At 44.1% G+C, this 6,067-nt stretch overlaps 2 pseudogenes; both read left to right on the top strand.

Annotated features, from left to right (window-relative positions):
- Positions 1-225: 225 nt before the first annotated feature.
- On the top strand, positions 226-5,348 carry LOC116467807 (large ribosomal subunit protein uL16-like; annotated as a pseudogene).
- LOC116470052 (small nucleolar RNA SNORA70) lies at positions 4,886-4,980 on the top strand (annotated as a pseudogene).
- Positions 5,349-6,067: the final 719 nt, after the last annotated feature.

Below are 6,067 nucleotides of genomic sequence, written 5' to 3'. Positions count from 1 at the left end.
TGGTGATCTAAATTTAGACTCCAATCTGAAAGCAGGAGAGAGACTGTTTGTTTCCATTGTAGATTCCACTTTCCCGGTTTGAATTTCCTTTAGAATCTTGCGGAGTCATTTCAAAAACTCCCATCTCAGGCTGCATCTGCTTCCAGGCTGTAGACACACAGAGCTGTGTTTTGGGGCACAGGAACACAGGAAGATTCCAGAAAACTCCTCAAAAGTTGAGAAGCCATGCAACTTGGAAAGGAAGGTCATTATTTGACTGTGACGACATCAGCTATGAGGAAGATTTTCTTCACAGTGCCCTACCTTCGCCCCCACACTGCTCTTGTTTCTTGTCCACAGGGCAGTGGGTTACTAAAGCTGATGGCTGATCGCCCATTGCCTGCAGATGCCTGGGGTTCCTCCTTGTCAGCCTCCTCCTTGCCACTCCCCTGTTTGTGCCTTTCTTTTATCGCTTCCCTCCCGGGCTGACACAGAAGGTCTCAGTACCGTGTGTGTTGTGTTTCGAGGGGAGGTTGGAGCCAGAGTGGGATGTGTTATCTGAGGGTGAGGGAGGGTTGGGGATGGCAGAAATTCCAACGAGGAAACATTGGAAAATCTGTCCTTGTTCTTTCTTCCTGCATTCTTTGAGACATGTGATGATGCTTTCTTGTCCTCCTAGAAGTTAGTGGTCACAAACTAGGCCATCCCTGGGTTCAAAAGTAGTCTCCTTTTAAAAGTTTTTTTGTTTTGTTTTGAAGAAGGGTCTGTCACCCAGACTATAGTGCAGTGGTGCAATCTCAGCTCACCGCAACCTCTGCCTCCCAGGCTCAAGCAATCCTCCCACCTCAGCCTCCTGAGTAGCTGGAACTATAGGCATGAGCTACCACACCTAGTTAATTTTTGTATTTTTGTAGAGATGAGGTCTCACCACCTTGCCCAGGTTGGTCTCGAATTCCTGGGCTAAAGCAGTCGGCCCGCATCGCCCTCCCAGAGTGCTGGGATTACAGGTGTGAGCCACCATGCCTGGCTAGATTGCTAATTTTAATAACTACATAGTGCTCTAAAATTACTGAGCATTTATTTCATCACTTCTGGGGATTTTTACTTAATGATGGAAGAATCTCCTAGTGAGAACACTGAAATTCTATTTCTACCAGAGTAGAAAATAGTCTACAAAGCCATACACCTTCCCCTTAATTTTTCTAACATTGGGGAAAATTTGTCCAACATTAATAAGCCATTTAGATAAATAAGGAGAAAGAAAACAGAAAAACTTTGTGCTGTCAACAAAAATTTATTGAATTAGAAGAACTTTCATGTAGGAGAAAATTGGAAGAGGAAAAAGAAGAGTGAAGTGTGAGAGACAACCACTCTTTTTTGCTGAGAGTCACTTCCCTAATAAGATTTCACTTTCCTGATGTTAAATAAAAATTACGATGCCGGGTGCGGTGGCTCACGCTTGTAATCCCAGCACTTTGGGAGGCCGAGGCAGGTGGATCACGAGGTCAAGAGATCGAGACCACGGTGAAACCCCGTCTCTACTAAAAATACAAAAAATTAGCCGGGCGTGGTGGCGAGCGTCTGTAGTCCCAGCTACTCGGAGAGGCTGAGGCAGGAGAATGGTGTGAACCCGGGAGGCGGAGCTTGCAGTGAGCCGAGATCGCGCCACTGCACTCCAGCCTGGGCGACAGAGCTAGACTCCGTCTCAAAAAAAAAAAATAAATAAAATAAATAAAAAAAAAAATAATAAAAATTACGTTCAGGTGTGGTGGTGCCGACCTATAGTCTCAGCTACTAGGGAGGCTGAGGTGGGAGGACCACTTGAGCCCGGGAAGTGGAGGCTGCAGTGAGCCATGATTGTGCCACTGCACTCCAGCCTGGGTGACAGAGCAAGACCCTGTCTCAAAAAAAAAAAAAAAAAAAGAAAAGAAAGGAAAAAAAAATCATGGGAGGTCATTGTTTCAGACTAAGCTCCTGCGCTAGGCCCCAATAGACCAGACTAAAAATTAAAATGGAGTCATCCATGCTACAGTTCCACATCACCAAACCCAAACTAAATTGTTATTTGACCTTCCAAGCAATCACGAGAGAGATAACAGCCAATTTCCCAAACAGGCCAGTGTGAATCTTCAGTCTGCAGGGTAATGGAGTTCCCCCTGCTTTAATTCTTATGGAAAAAAGAAGCAGACTGACCTAATATTAACTAATCAGTTATTTTTCTATTGTTCTGTCTCCCTGTCTCCCCCTTATAAGAAAAATAGCTTTGAAACTAATGCTGCCTTTGTTCTTGGCTTCTGCTCTCTTCAGCCCTTCCTTGTCTATAAAGACAGCCCCTTCTGCTCGGCTCCAGAACACTTACACTATTTCATGGAATGAAGTGCTGTCCGATTCTCATCACAGCAAGGGCAATTGAGATCTTTAACCTACATTTGTTGAAAATGTGTCTTTTGACGCTAATGTTTAAGGAGCATCCCTTATCAGGGATCATTGTGCAGAGCACATACCCAAAAACTGAGGAGAAAGGAGGGGTTTAAAGTGTTTTTTTGAAAGGTTTAAGGAGACCAGACGTGGGAACACCTTCTTAAGGACAGTTCACAATAGTTCCAACATTCCATTCAAATTTGTGGCTATTCTGAAAATAATTTAAGACAATGGCTGTTGAACCGAGCAACCTGGAAGCGCCAGGAAATTTTCCGGGCTGGCCTCAGGGTCCTCGCTGTACAGCAGCTTTCACACACGCTGGCGAGCCGATTTCTTCCTCGGTGAGTGCCTTTTAAAATCTCTCCTCCCCTCTGTAGCTTCTAAAATGTTACTATCATTATTTGTTTAGTTATAATGTAAAATATGGGATGATGAAGGCTTAGTGTTACAAAGGATCAGCGAAATCACCAAGTGCTAATAAATTAAATCCTTCATACACAGAATTTACAGAACACATTTTCTCTAAGCGGCCCGATTTTAAACTACGGAAGGCAGTGTGTTCTCCAACAGGATCATGATTTTCAGAGTGCCTATAGGCAGGTCTCCTTAGATAGGTCGGCCTGCTGAGTAAAACAACAGCCCTGCCTAATCTTGGAATGAATTGTCCCTGACAAGAACTGCCCATGACCCGAGGGATTCAGACAGGACAAGATTCCAGAGGGGATTTCTGCCGCAGCTGCGGTTCCGTACCTTGGCCTTCAAGATCCCTGGTTTTATGACCTGGCAGCACATGACCGGTGAAAATAAGAAAGTCCATTGACCAACTGGAAGAATCTTTGTGCCCAGGACTAAGAATGATAACCACCCAGTTCAAAGAAAGCAAACAGGCTGGGTGCGGTGGCTCACGCTTGCAATCCCAACACTTTGAGAGGCAGGCGGATCACATGAGGCCAGGAGTTCCAGGCCAGCCTGGCCAACATGGCAAAGCCCTATCTCTACTAAAGATACCGAAATTAGCCAGGCATGGTGGTGCAGGTCTGTAATTCCAGCTACTCTGGAGGCTGAGGCATGAGAATCACTTGAACCTGGGAGGTTGTGGTGAGCTGAGATCAGGCCACTGCACTCCAGCCTGGGCGACAGAGGGAGACTCTGTCTCAAAAAAAATAAATAAAATAAAAAAGCAAACAAACCTAAATGGAGTGATTTGGGGCTATGTATATGTGAGTGACTTATTAGAAGAGTCTTCATGTTTCTACTAGTTTTTTTTTGCACTTCTGACCCATTTTGTGTAACTTATTCTTCCTCACCTTTTACAAAGATTTATTACAAAACAAACTGCAGTGCCTTGTTGAAAAACCATTACTTGCAGTGCGATAGGAAAGTTCTAAAGAACACTGAGTTTGTCTTCTAAGTGTGAACGGAAATTTACAGAGCTTATAGGAGCACAATAACGTTTTAAAAAATACAGATGTATGTATGTATTAATTCATTCTCCTTTATCCTTCATTTATTTTAGTTTTTATTGTGAAATAATAATACACACAAACACCTATGTATCCATCACACAGGCCAAGAAACAGCACATTCCCCTGCTCCAGACTTACACCCAACTCCGATTGCACTGTCTCTCTCTTTCCTGCAATTTCTGTCATTTCCTTATTTTTCTTTATAGTTGTTATCACCTATGCTTTTATCTTGAAACAGTATATCATTTTTGGAATAGAATAAGAATCATGCTTTGATCTTGTGATGTTTCTTTGCTTAAGATTTTATTTTTGAGGCCGCGCGCGGTGGCTCACGCTTGTAATCCCAGCACTTTGGGATGCCGAGGCGGGCGGATCACGAGGTCAGGAGATCGAGACCACGGTGAAACCCCGTCTCTACTAAAAATACAAAAAATTAGCCGGGCGTGGTGGCGGGCGCCTGTAGTCCCAGCTACTCGGAGAGGCTGAGGCAGGAGAATGGCGTGAACCCGGGAGGCGGAGCTTGCAGTGAGCCGAGATCGCGCCACTGCACTCCAGCCTGGGTGACAGAGCGAGACTCCGCCTCAAAAAAAAAAAAAAAAAAAAAGATTTTATTTTTGAAATTCATCCATGTTGATGTAAATCAGTAGGATTTCATTATATGATTACACCACAGTCTAAGTATCCATTCCACCTTTGGTGGACATTCATGTTGTTTCTTTGCAATTATGAGCAATGCTGCTCTATTTTTGTATGTGTCTTTGAGGGCACTTGGGCAAGAATTTCTAGAGGGCATGTACCTAACATTGGAATTACTGGTCCCTGTGTGTGTGCACGTTGAACTTTCTAGATAATAGCAAACTGTTTTCTAAAGTTGTTACAGTTTGACTCTGGGTACCCACAGTGCCAGCTACTTGGGAGGCGGAGGCAAGAGGATTGCTAGAGGCCAGGAGTTCAAGTCCTGTCTGGGCAACATAGGGAGATCCCATCTCTTAAATAAAAAGATTTTTTTTTAAAAGAAGTTGTACATGTGCAGTGGCTGCAAACAGCAGCTTTCTTGGTAGTGTGTGCAGCCTGTTTCTTGTATAGGTTGCTCTAAGGGACCTTGGAGACAGGCCTTTCAGATGGGTGTTCATGTCTCTGACCTTTCACTACCCCAATGTAGGCTCCAAACAGGCACGCGAAGTGCTTTTGGAAAGAAAGCCCCAGGGCACTGTGGCCAGGGTTAACATTGGCCAAGTTATCATGTCCATCCGCACCAAGCTGCAGAACAAGGAGCATGTGACTGAGGCCCTGTGCAGGGCCAAGTTCAATTTCTCTGGTCACCAGAAGATCCGCATCTCAAAGAAGCAGGGCTTCACCAAGTTGAATGCTGATGAATTTGAAGACATGGTGGCTGAGAAGTGGCTCATCCCAGATGGCTGTGGGGTCAAGTATATCCCCAGTCGTGGCCCTCTGGACAAGTGGTGGGCCCTGCACTCATGAGGGCTTCCACTGTGCTGCCCCCTCTTAATACTCACCAATAAATTCTACTTTCTGTCCAAAAAAAAAGTTGTACAACTTGGATTTGAACCAGTGATGTGCCTGAATGCTGGTTGATCACTGCATGATCGGCATTAGTAACACCTCCAGCAGTTGGCATTGAACAATTTTAAAATTTTTAACCATTCTGGCCAGGCATGGTGGCTCACACCTGTAATCCCAGCACTTTGCGAGGCCGAGGCAGGCAGATCACATGAGGTCAGGAGTTCCAGACCAACCTGGCCAACGTGGCAAAACCCAGTTTCTACTAAAAATACAAAAATTAGCCAGGCCTGTAATCCCAGCTTCTTGGGAGGCTAAGGCACAAGAATTGCTTGAAACCGGGAGGTGGAGATTGCAGTGAGTCAAGATCATGTCATTGCACTCCAGCCTGGGTGACAGAGCAAGACTGGCTGAAAAAAAAAATTAATTAATTAAAAAAATTCAGTCGTCCTGATGGGTGTGTGGTGGTATCTCATTGCAGTTCTTTTTTTTTTTAACAATTGATTTATTTAAGAGATTCCACAATAGCATAAAACAGAAAACAAAAACCTATTTTATTTCTCCCCAAATCTGGTAAGATTAACTTCTGGCATTTCAGATAACCTAAACTGTCACAGAGATTTGAAAACATGATCTAATGCACAAATGCTATACAATAAATACAGCTGATTAAAATTTAA

This window comes from Hylobates moloch, unplaced genomic scaffold (genome assembly GCF_009828535.3).
Source record: "Hylobates moloch isolate HMO894 unplaced genomic scaffold, HMol_V3 SCAFFOLD_5, whole genome shotgun sequence".
In the NCBI taxonomy this organism is placed as follows: Eukaryota; Metazoa; Chordata; class Mammalia; order Primates; family Hylobatidae; genus Hylobates; species Hylobates moloch.
The sequence above is the reverse complement of the archived record's forward strand: the minus strand, read 5'-3'. Positions and strand labels throughout refer to the sequence as shown.